Source organism: Schistocerca serialis, chromosome 7 (genome assembly GCF_023864345.2).
Source record: "Schistocerca serialis cubense isolate TAMUIC-IGC-003099 chromosome 7, iqSchSeri2.2, whole genome shotgun sequence".
NCBI lineage: Eukaryota > Metazoa > Arthropoda > Insecta > Orthoptera > Acrididae > Schistocerca > Schistocerca serialis.
The window spans coordinates 414,396,552-414,420,271 of NC_064644.1; the positions used below are offsets into that span (position 1 = coordinate 414,396,552).

The following is a 23,720-nucleotide window of genomic DNA, read 5'->3' on the forward strand; positions in this document are numbered from 1 at the left end:
TGTAAAATTACCAGTCAGCTTATAGCAATCGCGTGTATGAAATATATATTCTGTATTTTATTTTATATTGTTTTTATTGACTTGTTCGGTATCTTCGCGTCACAGGGCCAAAAGAACATAAATAAAGGAGACTACACGTAACACTGACAATAAGAAGGATGATTTAAATACAGCATTATATAAACATCGTATTTCCATGTATTTAAGGCACAAAGATCGTGTGTAAACATAATAACTTTCAATCTCCATACAAAATCGTAAAATTGTATCTCTTCAACAATGTCTATCTCCTCCACTCAGTTTTCGGTCATTCGACTTATTTCGATTTTGATGTTTTTCGATGTACACAATGATGTAGGTTTGATTTCTGTATATTAGATGAAGCACTTTGCTGTAGGTTGGCGACGACTGATCTGTTATGTTATAGCAATAATGTTTGTTCTTTTCACGTCTGGTGAATAGATAATCGAATGAGAATCTGTATAATATTGTGAATTAAATCTATTCGTAACGGAGTGCCATGAATTCGATGCCGAAGGTGTAGGCGAATGCTGAATAATTTATGAGTCCCAACGCCGACAAACGATTTACAAAAGCATCAGTCCTAATCAGCAGGTTTTCTAAATTATTAATTTCACTATCGAAACTGTCGTTTGACTACATGACAGACTGAACTGCTTGCTGAAAACAGACTTTTTAACACTACAGTGAGCGTTGTCGTTAGAAGAACGTCCAGCGTTTGATGTGATGAAAAGGTAGTTCATTGCTACCATTATTCAAAATTTTCGTAAAAGGGGCAACCTGCCGCATTACATATTGATAATTACGTGTTTTATGCCTTCTTGAGAATATGTTATTACACAGTGTAAGAAGCTAGTGATATACCGTTCATTCATTTCTCAATACTAATTGCGCACTGTGCAGTTACTATCAGCTGACTTCAAGGCATCTGTAATGATTTTGATTTAGTGAGCACAGGCATTGCATTGGATTTTCCCGTTTGCCACTTGAAAAAACTGAATCAACATCACTCCATAAAGAGTAGGATGTTAGTTCAGAAAGATAATAAGATGTTAGTTTTATCCATTGCAGAGCTTTGAGGTAACATTGTAAAAGCAGAATTATAGCATGGAAGTGTGTTGTGAAATAGCAGATTTTTTTCTTATTTGTTTGTGTTGCATTTCTTCACCAAATTTCTATTCTGTGTTATTTTTGTATTTATTCATTATGGGTCATTCCATTGGAAAACGTCAGAGTTTAGTTGAAGTTGATTGCATTGTGATTAAGGAGATTTTAATGAAATTTGGTAAAATTAATACCTGCACTAAAACAAGTTTACTTCTCTGGTACTGAAATATGAAACCCTGTGATGCTGAGCTAGCACCCCCCCCCCCCCCCATTACAATGGCCATTTTCTTCTTCTTCTTGTAGGAGACAAATGTGTTGCAGTGGTTTATGGATGGAAGTTATACACAAATTGCTGAATATGTTATCGCACTTTGGTGGGTTTGCAATATTTTTTTATCTCGCGTGTGACTGACAGTAATGAAATATTTGTTGTGTATAGAAAGGTTGTGAAGCCGAATTTAATGAACAAATTTACAAATTTGTCTGCACTACTTGAATCCATATGCCGACTTCTTAGATTTTGAAAATTCCAAAATTGTCTCGGCAAGGTCGAAAAGTACAATATTGCAAGTGCCACAGAATTTTACCCAAGAGAGACATTATTTGGTAACATATTCAACCTGAATTAGTAGAAATAATATTTGTAACACTCTGAACATATTAGTCAGTTTCTGAGTAGTCAGTCACATAGAAGCATTAAAGGTTGGTGCCTTCCCTCACTTGAAGCGCTGAAAGCTGTTAAACATCTGGAGTATTTCAGTTTGGTTTTAAATGTCCCCGAATTTCACCCTGCTGACTTCATTCGTTAAAAAGCAAGCTTTAGCTGGCTTGGGTTGATCTCTGTATTTTGCTGAAACATCATTCGGTACAGAACCGTCCACAACAGAGGCATGGTATCACTTGAGAGTCGTAGACACCAATAATGTAAAAAGACTGCCCGATGATCTGCAATGATACTACTCAGTACTGTACTGAAGGCTGTTGCGCCTTTACATTGTGTGCAAGATAACTCTGATCATATTTCTCGTAGGATTAAGTTTGATACATCCTTTCCAGCAGGTACAAAGTGGTCGTACTGTCTGCTGTTTGGAATTTTGCACTGAGCAGACCTATCACTTAGTTACACTGCATTATTGTTTTCAGTGTCTTCTGATTATTTGTAGACGAACTCAATCCCCTTTATCCCTTACAATGAAAATTCTTCTGTTGACAGTCCACAACAGGTGTGAAAACTGATACTTACCATATTTCTGCCACAACACACAGGCAATCAATGGCAGGCCAGAATGATGTAGCCAATTGCGTGAGGCAATTAGCGTGCTTGCTTTGAAGTTCTCCCGCGTTTTTGTCTTTGTTAGGTTCGCTTTATTCTCCAACTTTCTCATTGATTTAAGAACTACCGTTGTCAGTAGACTGCTGTTCAACAGGCAGTTCCGCCATCAAGAAAACATTCATTTAGGATGTGGCGAGATGTGAAACTGGAGGAAGTAAAGTTCTATGTAACTGCTAAAAATGAGCATGGTTTTAGACAATGGGTACTCAGGTTTCAATATCTCACAAAAAGTACATGCAGCATTAAATCAGTTCATCCTGCATCAGGACAGAACATCGTTTTTAAGCAGCATCTATACTGTCAGCACAATACTGACTAAATGCATACATGATCCTGCTGTACATAAAGTAACCAAATATACAAACAGTCCTTCAAAGTTGACAGTCATTATATATGCTGTGAAAACAAGATATACAAGATATAGAGAGAAACTTAAGTGTAAAGATGATTTCTTACCTGAAATGGGCTTTATGGAAGTGTCCGATTCCACCCATTTGACCAATATCATCATCAGTACAGCAAGAACGCCTACTTCCAGCATATACAAAATTGCAATGATGATGTTACTACATACACATACCAACAAACGTGTAGAAAAATAAGAATAACAGAAGAACATCTCACTCCAAAAATAAAATGAAACTAAGTGGGACACCTGCAGGAAATTGGTGGTTTAGGGTGGTGACAAGCTAAACATATAACATTACAAAACACCCAACCGTCCCAAAACAAATCATATTAAAAAAAATTAGTTGTAGCCACAAAACCAACAGGAATTTGACTTTTCCCTTGAGCTATATAGCTCAGCTGCAGCTGTTGATATCAAAGACCAACACCTACAACTCTGAAAAGTGGAATTAGAAATTTCCCTTTACCTATATAGCTGAACCACAAATATTGAAACCCAAAAATCAACATCTATAAATCTGAAAAGTGGAACCAAAACCTGAACAACACAAAAACCCAAATACCTCCATATTCCCTACATTAGTTAAAACACAAGTGACATACCATAAATATACAACAGACAAAACGTCAAACTTACTATAGAATAAAACCAAAACAAAAATTACTTACCAACAAAAGCCTCTGTCAATACCACTAGATTGGCCACCACACACCCATGTGCGTGCCCCCCCCCCTCCTCCCCCCCACACACACAAATCTAACACACTCACAATCTCCCACCCATAAACCAACCCCAACCCACCCTATGTCACCGCCAAAAACACAATCAGCAAAGAAAAATCACACTTCACAAAAACTGCAGCAAACTAGTCCTGACCAATATAATCTCTAAACATCCACCCCGCTCCCGACCCATAACCTGCCCCATTAAACCCCCCCCCCTCCCCCACTCCCTCAAAACACGCACCCAACCCCCTCAACTCGTCACCCTTGGCCTATACATCCTCCCCACACCCGTGAAAAAAAAACACACAAAAACTTCTCAATATTGCAGGGTGGAAGAGCACATCTTTCCCCTCCCTATAGTTGATTTAACTGCCCCCCCCCCCCCCCCGCAACCCATCTATCATATTAGTACAAGCCACAGTCTCATAATCCTTAAACCAAATACTATGGTTAACTAATAAATGTTCATAACCTCTCTTCCCCAAACGTGGATAAGACAAAAATGCACAAGACATAACAACACTACCACCTCAATATATTCCTCAATCAGCCCCACAACTTTCCTCTTACTATGACCCTGCCAAACCATAAAAACACTATCAGCACCCCCCCCCCCCCCCTTAAATAACAGCCCCCTGCATCCACAAACCATCCCAAGAACTGCCCCTCCCACACTCCTTCTTACCAAATTGTGATTCATCAATTTCAACAACAAACCCCAGCCCACCCAACTTCCCCTTATACTTAACATAAAAAAATAAAAAAAAAAAAAAAAAAAAAAAAAAAAAAAAAAAAAAAACACAGAAAGAGAATCAATCTAAAACAGTTCTCTTTCTCAAACCAGCCTCTTGCACACAAAAGCTAATAGAGAACCAATAACAAAAATATTATGTACACAAGACAATCTTCCGTATGGCCAATGTAGATTTCTAGAAGCAGGTACCACGTCATAGCGAAAATCAGATATTGTCGCACCGACAACGCCGCATATACATGACCCTGGCCCCGTCCACCAGAACTTTTGTCAACCTGAGACCTGAGTTTCTCCTGGCATATACAACTTTCAAATAACTTCCGGGAATTCAATCAGGTAACACTTTCAGTGACCGCCGAAATATCGGTGGTCGCTGAAAGTGTTACCTGGCTGAATTCCCGGAAGTTATTTGAAATTTTGTCAACCTCATGTTGTGCCAGCAGATGTGGCACCTAACATATTCACCAATTTGAACTGAAACCACAGAAACTATAACGGATATCATATCGTCAACCACAGCAGAATGTAATGATATACTCTTGAACTTATCTGTCATATTTCTAACAAACAAACAAAAATAGATTTCTTTCTGCACAACAAACACCAAACTAATCAGACCTTACAAAAGTGCCAATCACATAAATGAATAAAAAAAAATCCTTAATAACTGACTGACAACAAAGAAAACACTTCCACAACCACATTACCATGCCAACTACCCAGACTCAAAACCATATTAGCACATTGAGAACCAAAACTCAAATGAACCAAATACCACATGTTAAACTCTGCACGGCAACATCCACCACTAGAGAGCACCATCAAATACAGCATTAAGACATCTGCCAACACAACCCACTCAAAAACACTGCGGTGTAGTGATGTGTCACACCACAACACCATTACGTTGCCGGTCAAAGCAGAAAGGTGCAATCAGACACTTCCATTGACCCCTAAAATGACATGTGAAATACGTTTAACATTAAATCACAACTACATTTTATGAAGTGCTTCATTCTTAAGCTTAAGAAAACCATCAAGTGATGTGATGGACAAGTTGTAGGGGTCAGTGCCCAGACTACAGATATAGTTTCATTTGTAACGAAGTGTATTTAAAAAAGACTATGGCCTAGTAAATTTTAACAGTGAGGCAAAAGAACTGTTGTTACAACATATAGATTAATATAATGCTAAAATGGGAAGTATGTGTGCTAAAATGGTCAGCCGAGATTACTATTACTATGTAATATGGTAAGGAGCACTTTTCATATATTGCTATTTCGATAGCTATTAAGCCAGTTTTGATTATTTAATATTCTTTTTCAGCATTTACTGACACTTAGAAAAATGAGTACATAAGTTTTTAAAAACATCATCACAAATGGCATTTATGGACTTAACTTGCAGTTTAGAGCAAACTGGCAGTAAACTATTTGTAAGTCTCACACACAGTGAGTGTGGGGGCATACCCCTTGGGACAGTAATCACTTCATCTGAAAGTTGTGATGTTATAGAAATTGGCTTTCAGCTTCTGAAAGAGATTGTAGATGAAAATCTGTTTGGTGGACATATCTATGACCCAAACATTTTATTAACAAATGATTCACAAGCATATCAAGATGCTATTCACAGCTCCTTTCCTTCATCTGAAGTTCTGCTGTGAATCTTTTATGTACTCGAAACTGTTTGGAGGTGGCTATCAAACAGTAAGGACAGCATACCTCAAGAAAAGCAGTACACATTCTCTCAAGATTTTAAAAATATCATGTTTGCCCCAACAGAAGAGAGAGCCACAAAAAATTATTGTTATGTAACAAGGAGTCATACAATAGAAAACTTTCCTAATTACTCACAGTACTTGGAAAAATATTGGAGAAGGCAGAAAGTGTGGGTCTGTCATACCACAAAGGCCTAGTTGTGCAAGGCAACCACACAAATAATTTTTCTGGGACACTGAGGAAATTTATAATGGACAAAATATTTGAAATAGTGAGATCTTTTAATGTTGTACAGCTGTTTGATTTCATAACAATGAAATTTAACTTTATTTTGAGAGAAGATTGTTTGATGCAGCCAATAATAAGCAAAGGCAAAGAGTTTCCAACAGACCAGTAAAAGTACCTAAGCAAGATGTAATAAACAAAATTAACAACATAGCGGAAAACTTTTTGGTTTTTCCAAGTGAGAATCAAAACCGTCATCAATATGTTATTAACATGGCTGTCCTCATTTGCACGCATTTAGAAGGAAACAGAGAAAAACGTAAATACATAGCTTGGGCAAGTATTATTTCACCTTCAGAAAAATTCATTGAAGCTATTAATATCAACAGGCTATGAAGGCTCTATTATCTAATAGCCAGAAATGAAGAACCTCCTGTAGGACAGCTGAAAGCTTTGTGTGGAACAACAACTGGCATTTCTTAAAGTCATGAATGCTGTCAAAAATGACAGAACACATTTTTCAATCGTACCAGAAACAGAAGAAAGTGTGGAAGAGTTACCTCTCACTTCAAATTGTTTGAGCAAAATAACAGATGAATTGCTGTCAAAAATTTATAGTATCTTCGCAGATTTTGCAGATAAGTCACCAGAAGAAGACTGGAAAAAATGAATAAGAAACTGCCGAAAATAATACATAATTTCTATAATCTCATTTTTATACCTGTATTTCTCGTTGCAGTATATAAGAGGAAAAATACTGGTAAATTCAGTCCTTTGCAGCCCCCAGCAATAAGCAAAGAAAAAGAAATAATTCAGGGCCAGAACTTTGATATTTGACCTGTAAACAAAAGTCCCAAAAGAATACCCGTAAACTTTTCCAACACAGTAAGATTTCTTTCATTAAATTTAAATTAATAAATTTATTGGGGAAATTCGAAGGTAGCCCATGTTTGAAGGGAAAAAAAAATTTTGCTTCAAAAAATAAAAGTTTTTGGGCTAACAATATCATCATATAAAACGTGTATGCAGTTCTCTGCCATGTATCCTCCCCAAAGTGCTATTCTCATAATACTGTGAGAGCCTCACAAGGATGTGGGGATAAATATATAAGAAGAATCTGGTTTAACGGGGAATTGTGGGCCATCCATGGTGTGACCAGTAGTTCAATGGCAAGTGCATCACTGCTCAGAACCAAAGATCTGAGTTCAGTATCTGACTGGCTTTCAGTTTTCAGCTTTGCCAGCACATAGATGTCATTGCTACATAACCTCAATGAGGGAATGTGTTAGCACATAAATATATCATATCACCATCTACTGTACTCTACTGTACTTACAGTAGAATATTGTTGACTTCCCTCTGACATCCATGCCTCCATCTTTGCTACCCTCCCTGTTTACCTGTCCCCTGTTGCTTCATAACCTGGGTTGTAACTGAATCCACTTTCCATTCTTCCCCTTTTTTCCCCCTGTCTCCTTCCTGACGAAGGAACAAAGTTCCGAAAGCTAGAATACGTAAATTTTTTGTTCTATTTTGTGTATCTGTCGTCTTTACTGAGCTGAGGTAAGTACTGCCCAGCCCCTCTATCTCTTTGTTAGTATTCTTCTCATAGTATTGCATAAAAATTTGTTTCTTGTGTCCAAATTTGGATCCCAGTATAAACTCTTATTTGGGAGAGAGTTATAACTACTATAAAAAGAGGATGGCAAGGAAACATCTAATTTCTTGACAGGTTATGTCGTGATTTGGAAAGTCCTTAAAAAGGACGTAGTTGTTTGACTCGTCAACTAGAAATTGTATGAGGTCATCATTAAAGAATAACTCAAAAATTTCTACAACAGACTTATCAGTATATCTGTAAAAGCCTGACTCAGGAAAAGGTTTCAAATATGAAGTTGGTGACAAATTATTTAACCCTACCAGTGCCATCACATTTTCAGTAATGTGTATTACTAGTGGGGAGGGGGGGGGGGGGGGTCTTTACGCTCACCCTAAAAACATTAAAAAAATTTCATCGCTGTTGTTGACTTCTACCCACATCATACGTTTTAAAGAGAAACTGATGTGTTTGTATGATCATGAACCTGAAAATATGACGTTCACTATGAAAACCCACAACTGTGACAAAGACTTAAATTTTTCAGTTAAAGTTTAGCTAAAAAATTTAAAACATTTGTTAAATCTGATAGAAGACTCCATGAGAAACAGTAATTTCTTTCTTTTTTTTTTTTTTTTTCAAAATTTAAAAATATGAAGTACCTTATTAGGTGGGCAAGAACTAGGGAAGAGTGGGGATAGTTGAGCATGTGGAATATCTGCGCCACTCATATTTTCTCATCTGTGGGTCAATTTATTTTTGCATGGATTGTATCACCATTTTGTTTTCACTAGTATTTTACAAGAGAAAAAATATCAGTTGTCATGGAGCAAGATAGAAGTTGTGCTGTCTGTTTACTGTATCTGATGTCTCTGCAGTAATTAATTATGTAAATGGTTTCCAATTTTTGTTTGATGCCATTTTTATGTTTAAGCAAAAGAAACTTAATGGGTGGAATCATTCCAGGTTGAACCTTATTTTTGTTCTATAACAGTTTGAATAGTTGCATACATAAGCTACATCAACCAGCTGAATGAAATGGTGAAGATAGGGATACTTGTGACACACAGGTTGGGGATTGTTGAGCCATGGCTCAACTATCCCTATGCTAAAATTACATTCATAGGTACATTTTGTGTACAAGAAATTTTCACACATAAACAGTTTTATAAAAAACTGTTGCTACAAAAATATATATAAAAACAAAGATGAGGTGACTTACCGAACGAAAGCGCTGGCAGGTCGATAGACACACAAACAAACACAAACATACACACAAAATTCAAGCTTTCGCAACAAACTGTTGCCTCATCAGGAAAGAGGGAAGGAGAGGGGAAGACGAAAGGAAGTGGGTTTTAAGGGAGAGGGTAAGGAGTCATTCCAATCCCGGGAGCGGAAAGACTTACCTTAGGGGGAAAAAAGGACAGGTATACACTCGCACTCACGCACATATCCATCCACACATACAGACACAAGCAGACATATTATATGTCTCGCACTCACGCACATATCCATCCACACATACAGACACAAGCAGACATATTATCCCCACTTCCTTTCGTCTTCCCCTCTCCTTCCCTCTTTCCTGATGAGGCAACAGTTTGTTGCGAAAGCTTGAATTTTGTGTGTATGTTTGTGTTTGTTTGTGTGTCTATCGACCTGCCAGCGCTTTCGTTCGGTAAGTCACCTCATCTTTGTTTTTATATATATTTTTTTCCCACGTGGAATGTTTCCCTCTATTATATTGTTGCTACAAAAATGTGTTTGTAAAATCTTTCAGGCAATTACAAATTATTTAGTAGTATCACTTGTTCATAGATACGTTTATCCACTAGCTTTTGCGAGTGTGAATATTTGCAAAGGCTTTGAAGTTAGTGGTATTTTCTAGAGTGAAAATATTTTTACTGGTTTTCTGAGATAATACATAACTGAAAGAGCACCGACAGAATCATATGTCCTGCAGAAAGTACTAGGGCTGCTTCAGATAATCCAAAAGATACAGAGCAAGTTGACATTGGTGTGGGTGAACTTACACCTGTTGTCACCTTAAGTGCTACATTGATGATATTCCGAGAGCACTCAGCGAGTCGGTGCATTGTTTCATCACAGGTGGTAGGACAAGAGCTAAATCGTCAGTTTTAGCTTCTACTCCAGGAAAAGCTACAAATTAAGAAGTCTCTTCTGGAAAGAGCAGAAAAAATAAAAACAAATGAAGATTCAATGAAAAAGCTTTGGCCATCACAAAAACAGAAAAAAAAGTCAAAGCACAGTGCCTCCCAAAGGAATACAAAATAGAGACTTCATCAGAATCATCCGAAATAAAATCTGGCAATTATTCAACAACAAGCTCAAACTCACCATGGCACAATGTGACAGTAAGATATAGTTGTGGGCAAGAAGCCAAGCATCAATGATTGGTTGTTGCCAAAATTAGAGGGGATAAAATATGTTAAGCTGTTGTTTGGAAAAGTTATTAGTGTAGGAGACAAAGGACTGAAAGTTAATTTTGCAAGAAATACTGCATACTATTAAGTTTAAAAGATCTCTGGTTGAAGACACCACTTTTGTTGATGAAGATCAGGTAGAAATGATCCTTCAACAGACTAGTTTCACTTGCATAATAGTTTTTGAAAGACTAAGTTTTTAACAGTATAGTTATTAACATATGATTATAAGTCATAGAAGAAAGTGTTTTGAGAACCAGATGATGGTTTAAGTGTATTATTTTCCAGCTTAAGTATCCCCACTACCTGGCTTAAGTATACACACTATAGGGAGCCTTGAGCCATGTTGCAAAACATTTTTGTAAACAATTTCTTCGTGGTTACATATTTTCCAGTTCATGTTTTTAAATACATAACTTAATGGGAAAAATGCGACGTTTGTCATGACAGTTTCAGTTTTGTTTAAGAAAGTGGCAGAAAAATTAAAATAATAAACAACGAAAATGTGGCTCAGCTATCCCCATTCCTTTCTATGTGCCCCATTATTGTGAAGGTTAGTACTGTATGCCCAGATACAACAGCATACGAGGCTAACATTATGTAATAATCCAAACGGTAGGAACATATTAAACAAAGAGCTCAGCTTTCTAAAAAGATTACTCCATAACATTTTAGTGGAGAAATTACACTATTTGAAGAATCCATGGAGGATAGCGTGACATTTTGAACTAAAGGGAATTCTGCACAATAAAAATCTACAAATAATGTTGCAGTGTTGTATTGAAGTACTGTCATTTTTTTCCCTTATTATTAAATGTGTATGTGAAACAAACTGTTTTAACTAAAATACAATGAGGTATATATAATAATGTAAAAGAAATTTTGTTTTTATAAACCATTATGTTTCACTTTAAAGTTGACAATTATCCTGTACATGACAGATTACAAAGTTTGTAAATTGTATGTATGAGACAAATAAATCACATATCACTTCGTGTCTCGAAGTGTCATGAAAATTTGATACACTTTTTCACACCTTACACCCACATCTAAAATACAGAATACTTATTTAAGAAAATTCAGCAGAATCATTTTTTTTTTTTTAATGACAGAAGAGAGCTGTTACATGTATATCCTACCATCAGACAAGTTTGCAGAAACCACTAAACATAATGATAGGATAGTCTGTTGGTAAACTGAAGGAAGAGAATATCTATCTGCCTCCATATTCTTCTATAATGAGCACATCATCTCTAAAAGAAGCTAAAGCTCCTCAAAACTAGTAACAGATTTATAAAATAAGTCCTAAATGCAACTCATTACTGTATAGCCCATACTGAATAATTAGGCCTATTTCTATTAGTACTTTGGAATAAATAAAGGGACTTTTTTTGTACTTTCATTCATTTAGAAGCCTGAAATATAATAACAATTAAGATTTAGGACAATAACATAATTAGCAATAAGGCGGCTGTTGATTAAAATGCATCATTAATCTATGTCTGTTAATACTAGATTTGTTAAACCCCTTAAAATATACATTAACTATGTAAATACTGATGATATGTCAGGTAAGACAGATGGTAATGTAGTATATATGCTTACATACCGTACAAAGGCAAACATACATTCTACGTACACACACGTGGAGATATATTCCTTTCCTTTTATCCTCCATCTGCTGTACAAAATATTACTGCAAGAAGCTACACATGTATTGACTACTATGTCAAAATTATAATAGTAACAGACTTATCAGTCTGATTATTTTATCACTATACAGCCAGTTGTTTACGCGTTCTTTAAAATTGTAATATGGCTGCTGGCTTCAGACTTCGAAACACATGCCTCGTGTGATTGGCTGCATGAATATGGCCTGTCATTGGCAAGCATGTGTTGTGGCAAAAGTACAATATGGATCAGTTTTCACATCACGTGCTCTCTTCCTATGACAAATGGTAAAGAAATGCCACTCAGCCTCAGTTCCAAAGTTCTCAGAATGTAGTGTGCGATTTTTTCAGGATTTATATGGAGATGATGCTCCATGTGAAAAATAGTGAACTTTTCCTAAGCTTTGCATTGTATTTTTTATATGGAGATTATTGGGTTTCTGATAATGTACTGCAGCTGTTACGTGACTAAGATGATCACGTATTGTGCACATGGTCTTTACAGTTGCTGATGCTGACCCTGATTTTGGTAGATACACAACAAAAGGATGCACTGTGGCCTGGGTTGCTGCTAGTGATATCCTTGTGCTGCATCTTGTAGAAAGAATGAATAATTCTCAGAAAAATCTCCAATCACTATTCACTCTGTTGGCCTGAGTGCTTCTTTCAGTGAGGATAGGCAATGTGATTCCTGCTTTGCTATAAAATGAAATTCAGTTTAAGAGAAGCCTAAAGGATTTTCTCAGTAGAACCAATATATTTGTGTGTGTGTGTGTGTGTGTGTGTGTGTGTGTGTAGTAAAATCTAACTTCTGCACCATTTCAGTGCAATAATGTGTTAATTGTAAATAAGTATTGTAGTAGGTATATTATATGTTCATTACCTTATAAATAAAAAATAAAAAATTTTAAATTCAACACATTAGTGCAATCTTAGTAAATGAGTGTTGTAAAATGATCCTTTCATATAGTGTTAAAAAATTAATGATCATTCCACATGGGACCTGTGGAAAGTAAATTAGCTTATTTGTTTTAGTCATAAATATTTGTCATGTATTATTGTTTTTCTCTCATGTTCTACATCCTGGAAGACCTCACTATGGATCAATTGAAATAAAAGTACATCTAATCTGATCTAGATGACTTTTCAGCAGTAAACTTAACCCCAATCTTTCCAGTGGAATGACCCAAGTGTAGAACGTATTGCTTAAAATACTACACTTTTTAACAGCCTTTGTAAAATATGCTTGCAGTGGTAATCCTAGGCAATTTATTGTACAATTTTATTTCCTAGTAGAAAATACCATTTTGAGGTTTTTTTGTTTATTTTTTTCCTGGTAGATTTAAGTCCTTTTGATGTTCATTATTTGTTTGTTAAATGTGTTTATGGGGTGTATTTAATATACACAATTTTTGAACAGATCTTGACAGTGAGGTCAATTGCAATTTTCAGTTATTTTTGTCATGGCTGTTACGGGTAATTTGAAATCTGTTTCATATTTTAAGCATTTTTTCTCAAAAATAATTACTGTACAAGTGATGTATGACATTTCAGGCAAATGCTGCAATCACTCCTCCAGCAAGGAAAGGGCCAACCATCTGAACTATCCTCATAAAAACATACTATATATTCTGTGTGTATATACACTTTGATCTTTCTGTTTCCATTGACTGTGTTTTATTGGCAGAATACTTAGGAGATGCAACATATCTACTAAAGAGACTACCTACACTACACTTACCTGTCCTCTTTTGGAGTACCGCTGTGTGGTGTGGGATCCTTACCAGATAGGATTAATGGAGTACATTGAGACTGTTCAAAGAAGGGCAGCACATTTTGTACTATCAAGAAATAGGGGAGAGTCATGTATGCTTGGTAAGGACATCAAACATTTAAACAATACTCTACAGTTGGTCAGAAGTTGCCTCTTGTATGTGATTTCCTTTATAGATGCGTTGTACTTTCCCATAAACTGTCCAGCAAATCAAAGACTTCCATTTATCTGCCCTAATATTGATTTTACGTGATCAAGCCAGTTTGTATTACTCAATACTTACAAATATCAATTTAATAGAGGGAAACATTCCACGTGGGAAAAATGTATCTAAAAACAAAGATGATGTGACTTACCGAACGAAAGCGCTGGCAGGTCGAAAGACACACAAACAAACACAAACAGACACACAAAATTCAAGCTTTCGCAACAAACTGTTGCCTCATCAGGATAGATCTCTGCCCAAACTCTTTGTCTTTAAATATGTCTGCTTGTGAGATGTCTGCTTGTGTCTGTATATGTGTGGATGGATATGTGTGTGTGTGTGCGAGTGTATACCTGTCCTTTTTTCCCCCTAAGGTAAGTCTTTCCGCTCCCGGGATTGGAATGACTCCTTACACTCTCCCTTAAAACCCACATCCTTTCGTCTTTCCCTCTCCTTCCCTCTTTCCTGATGAGGCAACAGTTTGTTGCGAAAGCTTGAATTTTGTGTGTGTGTTTGTGTTTGTTTGTGTGTCTTTCGACCTGCCAGCGCTTTCGTTCGGTAAGTCACAATACTTACACAGTGTGATGGGCTCAACTTGTTCTCAATTATCTTGTAATGTCTGATTTCCATTGAGATATCATGACATTTTGCACATGCAAACATTCGGCCAGTCAGCTTAATTTTTGTGTATGCTATTGCGATACCTCATTGACCTGTCATTCTGCCAGAGTCCTATCACAGTCTCTGCTTGGCACTTTCGCCTATTTTCATCCATATGAATGTTATTTGGGTCCTTTGCACTCCCATCGGATAATTTCTGTACTCATATACACACACATCAAAAAAAAGTTTTGCATCACCTCGGTTCCGAGAGTTCCGGAACCTGTTCAGAAAATCAACATAAACATCATTTCCGCTCTTTTTATTGCTCATTAAAACCACACATTGCATGTTGTACCACCATACAGCAAGACTTTCAAAGGTGGTGGTCCAGATTACTGTACACATTGGTACCTCTAATACCCAGTGGCATGTCTTCTTGCATTGATGCATGCCTGTATTCACCATGACATACTATCCACGAGTTCATCAAGGCACTGTTGGTCCAGATTGTCCCACTCCTCAATGGCTATTCGGCATAGATCCCTCAGAGTTGTTGGTGGGTCACGTCATCCATAAACAGCCCTTTTCATTCTAACTGAGGCATGTTCACTAAGGTTCATGTCTGGAGAACATGCTGGCCACTCTGTTTGAGCGATGTCATTATCCTGAAGGAAGTCATTCACAAGATGTGCATGATGGGGGCATGCAGTCTATTGCACACAGTTAGAGTTGTAACATGACATCCTGTGGCTGCACGAAAAGCATTATTGAACATGGTGACATTGCTGTCAGGGTTCCTCCAACCCATAATCTGAAGTCATCCACTGCAGTAGTATCCCTTTGGCAGCCTGAGCGAGGCATCTCATCGACAGTTCCCGTCTCTCTGTATCTCCTCCATGTCCAAACATTGCTTTGGTTCACTCCGAGACGCCTGGACACTTCCCTTGTTGAGAGCCCTTCCTGGCACAAAGTAACAATACGGATGCAGTTGAACTGCAGAATTGACCATCCAGGCATGGTTGAACTACAGACAACAGCCGTGTACCTCCTTCCTGGTGGAATGACTGGAACTGATCAGCTGTCGGATCCCCTCCATCTAATAGGTGCTGCTCATGCGTGTTTACATCTTTGTGCGAGTTTAGTGACATCTCTATACAGTCAAAGGGACTGTGTCTGTGATACAATATCCACAGTCACCGTCTGTTTTTAGGAGTTCTGGGAACCGAGGTGATGCAAAACTTTTTTGGTGTGTGTAGTATTTGCTGTGTCTTCTAGCACCTCTTGCTATATCCATTCAGTCTCCTTTATATGTTCCATAGATCACAACAAGAAGGAGAACTGTCAGTGATACAGAGAAAGTCAAGGTACACTGTGATAAAATTGTAGAAACATAACTCGTAAACTCTACTGACAACACACTGTCACCATACTCCTGTATACTATTTGCACTTGTACCAACTAAATATATGCCTGCTGCAAGAGGGAGGGTGGGGGACAGGGGGAACGGCTAGTTCCTCAGTTGTATTAAATACCTGCTGTTTATCTCCTCCCAGCAATTCAGAATTTATATGAATCTAATGGTATTTCTCAAAGAAACTTGTAACCTACTTCTGTAGCAACAGCAGCTTGCTTGCAAGACACCACTAGTTGCCATTTGTGTAACAGGAACTTTCAATCCTTGAATATAGATAATAAGACAGATTTTAGAATTTAACCAACTACCAGAAATGCTGAAGCGAACAAGCCTGTATTTGCAATATGAATGTTGTCAGACAGGGGATATAAAAATAAAAAGTTGGCATACTGTGCCTTCTTTCATTCCATAATGTTGTATGCAATTATTTTTTGCAGTAAGTCATCAAGCCAAGTTAAAGTTTTCTGGTTCCAAAAAATTAATTATTTGCGGTGGGAACTCAAGAACATGCTGCAGAGGTGCATTATATTAATATATAAACACACACCTTAGTGAAATTTGTCATTTATATATATATATATATATATATATATATATATATATATATATATATATATATATATATATATGTTGATGACATCTTCATGATCTGGACTCACAGTGAAGAAGAACTCCAGAATTTCCTCTCCAACCTCAACTCCTTTGGTTCCATCAGATTCACCTGGTCCTACTCCAAATCCCATGCCACTTTCCTTGACGTTGACCTCCACCTGTCCAATGGCCAACTTCACACATCCGTCCACATCAAACCCACCAACAAGCAGCAGTACCTCCATTATGACAGCTGCCACCCATTCCACATCAAATGGTCCCTTCCCTACAGCCTAAGTCTTCGTGGCAAACGAATCTGCTCCAGTCCGGAATCCCTGAATCATTACACCAACAACCTGAAAACAGCTTTCGCATCCCGCAACTACCCTCCCGATCTGGTACAGAAGCAAATAACCAGAGCCACTTCCTCGTCCCCTCAAACCCAGAATCCCCCACAGAAGAACCACAAAAGTGCCCCACTTGTGACAGGATACTTTCCGGGACTGGACCAGACTCTGAATGTGGCTCTCCAGCAGGGATATGACTTCCTCAAATCCTGCCCTGAAATGAGATCCATCCTTCATGAAATCCTCCCCACTCCGCCAAGAGTGTCTTTCCGCCGTCCACCTAACCTTCGTAACCTGTTAGTTCATCCCTATGAAATCCCCAAACCACCTTCCCTACCCTCTGGCTCCTATCCTTGTAACCGCTCCCGATGCAAAACCTGTCCCATGCACCCTCCCACCACCACCTACTCCAGTCCTGTAACCCGGAAGGTGTACACAATCAAAGGCAGAGCCACGTGTGAAAGCACCCACGTGATTTACCAACTGACCTGCCTACACTGTGATGCATTCTATGTGGGAATGACCAGCAACAAACTGTCCATTCGCATGAATGGACACAGGCAGACAGTGTTTGTTGGTAATGAGGATCACCCTGTGGCTAAACATGCCTTGGTGCACAGCCAGCACATCTTGGCACAGTGTTACACTGTCCGGGTTATCTGGATACTTCCCACCAACACCAACCTATCCGAACTCCGGAGATGGGAACTTGCCCTTCAGTATATCCTCTCTTCTCGTCATCCGCCAGGCCTCAACCTCCGCTAATTTCAAGTTGCCGCCACTCATACCTCACCTGTCTTTCAACAACTTCTTTACCTCTACACTTCTGCCTCGACTGACATCTCTGCCCAAACTCTTTGTCTTTAAATATGTCTGCTTGTGTCTGTATGTGTGGATGGATATGTGCGTGTGTGCTAGTGTATACCTGTCCTTTTTTCCCCCTAAGGTAAGTCTTTCCGCTCCCGGGATTGGAATGACTCCTTACCCTCTCCCTTAAAACCCACTTCCTTTCGTCTTCCCCTCTCCTTCCCTCTTTCCTGATGAGGCAACAGTTTGTTGCGAAAGCTCTCTCTGTGTGTGTGTGTGTGTGTGTGTGTGTGTGTGAGAGAGAGAGAGAGAGAGAGAGAGAGAGAGAGAGAGAGAGAGAGAGAGAAGTAATATCAGGTAATGCAAGTATTTGTGAAATTTGACTTCTGCATAGATTCAGTGCAGTAAAGAAGTGAACACTGTAAATAAGTGTTGTAAAATGATTTTTCAATTTGGTAATAATTACACATGTTTCAATTTTTTTCACCAATTCTACACCTATGATGATCATTTCACTTGGGATCTGTGGAAGGTACTTTAGCACATCTTTTTTTTCATTGTAAATAAATATTTATCATGTAGTCTTTCTTCACTGATATTTTCTACATCCTGGAGGATCAGCTAGAATAAAAAGTACATCTAATGTATTGAAGTATAGTTTATTTTAATATGTTTTGATTTGTCAGACGGGAACTTGTTGAAGATGTTTGTGTCAGAATGTATAATCCTGCTCCCTCTAGGCAAGGAGGAATAGTCTATGTCACAATTACTTTATGTTTGTTGTCATTTGGAAAATCACAGTTCAGCTAAATCTTCTTTTAAGGGGAATTCTACTGGGAAGTGAGTGTAAGAATGCCTAGATCTTCAAAGAAGCTTTTGTGAGATGTGCTGTTATCTGTTTTTCACAAATTCTTATCCTCATGTCTGTTAAATAAATACTTTATTCACTTTAAGTGCATTGCCTCAGTATATAATTCAATAAGACAACAGGATGTGAAAATATAAAAATAATCTAACACCATTATCTCCAAGCCCTCACCATAAATCCACAGTCAAATCAAAACTGTGTAACTACTTCAACAGAAATAAACATACCTGCATTTCCACAGACTGGTTATTTTTCCCCTAATGCAATTAACAGATTCAAATTGAAACTTTTTCCACCAGAAATCATACGTTTCACACAAAGCAACACCATTTATCACTTGACACATCGGATACCTGTTTCTAAAGTTTAAGTCAGTAGTATTCCTTGAACCCACAAGCGTTTTTGCGTTAGGATACAGTAATGTATAAGCATTCGGATTGAATTCTCAAGCACTCCAAAGGTCCTAATATAAGTGTCAAGGAATTTTTTTCAGTTGATCACTAATAGATTTTTGATCTTTTATGTGTTTTAACCAAAACAAATCACCTACTTTGAATTGTATCATTTTTATTTTCTTACCATGGCTCTGCCTTCTAAACTCTGTTTCTTTCTCCATGTTTTTTGTAACAAATCTTATCTGTCTTGTGATTTGATACTTTCATATGCAGGATACTCAATAAATCAAACAATGGAACATCCAGGATGGAATGTAACATATTGTGAAAAGTTGCTACTCACCATATAGCGAAGATGCTGAGTTGCAGGTAGGCATAAAAAAAAGACTGTCAAAAATATAGCTTTCGGCCAGTAAGGCCTTCATCAAAATTAGACGACCAACACACGTGTACACACACATGCAAACGCAACTGACATACACATGACTGCAGTCTCAGGCAACTGAGGCCACGCTGCAGTTGTGTGTGTGTGAGTTGCATTTGTGTGTGTGTGTGTGTGTGTGTGTGTGTGTGTGTGTGTGTGTAATTTTGATGAAGGCCTTACTGGCTGAAAGCTATATTTTTGACAGTCTTTTTGTTGTGCGTATCTGCTATCTGTGACTCAGCATCTCCGCTATATGGTGGATACTCAATAAACTCAGTTAAAAGATTGGCTTGTTTTCTGTCAAACAAAATTTGGATCCTTTTTTCTACTGTAAGTTCTTGAAGGATGATATACAGAAATTAGTATGTGATTTATCTCCTCTCTCTCCCTCTATGAGGGTTTTTGATGTGAATTGTGTTCCACTGACTGATACGATGGCTTCAGGTATTTAAGCATTTTGGAAATAGAGGCTTGCTCCTTTTGAAGTGTTTTTAGTTGAGGCTATCTAAACTGGTTTTGGATTTACAAACTTGAGAACAAATGTAGCATTACAAACACACAGTAGAAAATTCTATCCTCAGAGATGCTTTGTTCTGCGAATTTAGGTTGTATCACAGCAAATTTTACAAATTTGAAAGACATACCTCCTTCCCTTAATTTTTCACAAACTTCCCCCTAACAACCCAAAATGTTCCTTCTAATTTTTCCATGTAATTAAAATATCACTGACATAAATAATTTAATTAGCCAGTCTTTCCCCAAAACAAAGTCCAAAGCATGAATTAATTCAGAAACAGATAAATTTAGTTCAAAAGGTACTACGCAATATTGATAACATGTACCCTCGATACAAGAAAGCAGTATATTTCCTTGCACCATGCTAATTTGGAATTTGGTGAAACCCAGAAGTGAGATCCAAACTAGTCATGAATCTAATATGCTCAGACTTGAGTAATAATTTGTCAGTATCCTCAGGATGCCTTATATCTCTCAATAAAAATTTATTAAGATGTCTAGAATGAAGAACTAGCCTTTCACCTCCATCTTTATTTGGAACAAAAGCAGGAGAATTGTTACATGTCGTAATAATCCAATATCCTTAGTTCTGTTTGCTGCTCTGAGATAAAACTTTCTGTCTCTTCTTGTTTGCCTCCACCATACTGTTATACTGTTCATCAAATAACTCATCCCCAGCAGAATAATAACATTGCCTCCACCATACTGTTATACTGTTCATCAAATAACTCATCCCCAGCAGAATAATAACAATCATCAAAAAATCTCGTTTCATTAGTATACATCACTCCCCTGCACAGCATATTACTAATTGCATAATTTTGAATAATCATTTTTGTCTTTGAAGAAATTCTGCTTGTGGAATCTGTAAATATTAATTCATTATGTTGTTGTGTTCTTCAGTCCAGAGACTGGTTTGGTGCAGCTCTCCATGCTACTCTATCCTGTGCAAGCTTCTGGTCTCCCTCTACAATTTTTACCCTCCACGCTGCCCTCCAATACTAAACTGGTAATCCCTTGATGCCTCAGAACATGTCCTACTAACCGATCCTTTCTTCTAGTCAAATTGTTCCACAAATTCCTCTTCTCCCTAATTCTGTTCAGTACCTCCTCATTACTTACATGATCTATCCATCTAATCTTCAGCATTCTTCTGTACCACCACATTTCAAAAGCCTCTATTCTCTTCTTGTCTAAAGTATTTATCATCCACGTTTCACTTCCATACATGGCTACACTCCATTCAGATACTTTCAGAAAAGTCTTCCTGACACTTAAATCTATACTCGATGTTAACAAATTTCTCTTCTTCAGAAACACTTTCCTTGCCATTGCCAGCCTACATTTATATCCTCTCTACTTTGACCATCATTAGTTATTTTTCCCCCTAAATAGCAAAACTCATCTACTACTTCAAGTGTCTCATTTCCTAAACTAATTCCCTCAGCATCACCTGATTTAATTCAACTACATTCCATTATCCTCGTTTTGCTTTTGGTGGGGATCATGTTATATCCGCCTTTCAGGACACTGTCCATTCTGTTCAACTGCTCTTCCAGGTCCTTTGCTGTATCTGACAGAATTACAATGTCCTTATTTCTTCTCATGGATTTTAGTTCCAATTCCAAATTTTTCTTTTTTTTTTTGCTTTATTGCTTGCTCAATATACAGATTGAATAACATCGGGGATAGGTTACAACACTGTCTCACTCCCTTCCCAACCACTGCTTCCCTTTCATGCCTGTCGACTCTTATAACTGTCACCTGGTTTCTGTACAAACTGTAAACAGCCTTTCATTTCCTGTATTTGACCCCTGCCACCTTCAGAATCTGAGAGAAAGTATTCCAGTCGACATTGTCAAAAGGTTTCTTTAAGTCTACAAATGATAGAAATGTAGGTTTGTCTTTTCTTACTCTATCTTCTAAGATAAGTTGTAGGGTCAGTATTGCCTCAAGTTTTCCAACATTTGTACGGAATCCAAACTGAGCTTCCCCAAGGTCGGCTTCTACCAGTTTTTCTACTCGTCTCTAAAGAATTTGTGTTAGTATTTTGCAGCTGTAACTTATTAAACTGATAGTTTAGTAATTTTCACACCTGTCAACACCTGTTTTCTTTGGGACTGGGATTATTATATTCGTCTTGAAGTCTGAGGGTATTTCACTTGTCTGATACATCTTGCTCAGCAGATTGTAGAGTTTTGTCATGGCTGGCTGTCCCAAGGCCATCAGCTGTTCTAATGGAATGTTGTCTACTCCCGGGGCCTTGTTTCGACTCAGGTCTTTCAGTGCTCTGTCAAACTCCTCACGCCGTATCATATCTTCCATTTCATCTTCATCTATGTCCTCTTCACATTTCCATAATATTGCCCTCCAGTACATCGCCATTGTATAGACCCTTTGTATACTCGTTCCATCTTTTTGCTTTTTCTTCTTTGCTTGGAACTGGTTTTTCATCTGAGCTCTTGATATTCATACAAGTGGTTCTATTTTCTCCATATGTCTCTTTAATCTTCCTGTAGGCAGTATCTATCTTACACCTAGTGATATATGCCTCTACATCCTTACATTTGTCCTCTAGCCATCTCTGCTTAACTATTTTGCACTCCCTGTTGATCTAATTTTTGAGCCATTTGTATTCATTTTGCCTGCTTCATTTACTGTATGTTTACATCAATTAAATCAGAATTCATTATAAGTGAAATTAAAACATACTCAGTCTTCACACTCTATCAATTCCCAAGATAATGTTTTCACTTAAATCTGGTATTACTAAACAACCTTGTGAATATTTTATGCCTCCAAAAATTAATGATAATAGTGCATATCTGTTCTTAACTTTGCTGTACCTCCCTGTGGTTCCTCATATTTTGGTTTCCATCACTGTCATTTCAACAAAGTCTACTTTTCAGGTATCCTAGAGATTGTTCTGGCATATCGACAAGTGCTGACGCAAAGACGAAGATCACAATAGCTAAGAAGGCGGTGAGACATCATCAGCCAATAGCCCGCTGACAAGGACAGGAGCACCCTCTAGCCGAAGGAAATATAAGCGCCGCTCCTGCCAGCCTTGGCGGACCATATTTGCACAGTACTAGGAGATCACTATGATGGCAGTGATGTGTGATCCATATCAATTGCTTACATGGACCTTGTATACAGTAAAGGACTTTGATTGTTTGCATGTGCTCATTGCTTGCGACACCATTGTAAATTTGAAGTTAAGTATTGTCAATCTTCTTATTCGTAATAAATACTATTAATGTGATTTGCTTGAATTGTTGTATAGCATTCTTTAGGCTCCCTATACGAGATGAGTGGGCAGGATCCCACACAGATTGTACTACCTCTCTCTACTAAGCAATTACCCCTCCTCCCAACCATCAGTTTGAACATAAATATATGGGCTTCTCAGTATGTCACATTCTGTCCCATCACTCCTATGTACAAAAGATCATTTTCAATTTTTTAAAATTCATATTTTGTCTGTTGTCTTTTTTTATAAGTCTCTCCCCCTCTGTAAAATACTAATAGCATTACCAGGTACTACCTTACTCTCACAAACCATAGTGACATAAAAGCTATTACCCACAGACTCCTTTCTATCTTGTAGCCCAGTCTTTATCTTCTCCCACCAATCAGAATTTTCTCTCTCACAAACTTTCTCCATTGTAACCTGAAATCAGTTGTTTTTCTCAGTGCAACAACAGTTACACCAAATTTTCCTCAGGAAATTGTGATCCTTGTTTTCCCCACCTCCTTCACCAAAACAATAT

The 23,720-nt window shown here is 37.6% G+C and overlaps 1 long non-coding RNA gene across 1 annotated transcript; it reads left to right on the forward strand.

The window, feature by feature from the left end:
• The first annotated feature begins 392 nt into the window (after positions 1-392).
• LOC126412355 (uncharacterized) lies at positions 393-23,212 on the forward strand. Its single transcript, XR_007575277.1, has 3 exons — positions 393-755; positions 13,691-13,878; positions 22,857-23,212. It is a non-coding gene; the product is annotated as an uncharacterized LOC126412355 (long non-coding RNA).
• The last annotated feature ends 508 nt before the right edge of the window (positions 23,213-23,720 follow it).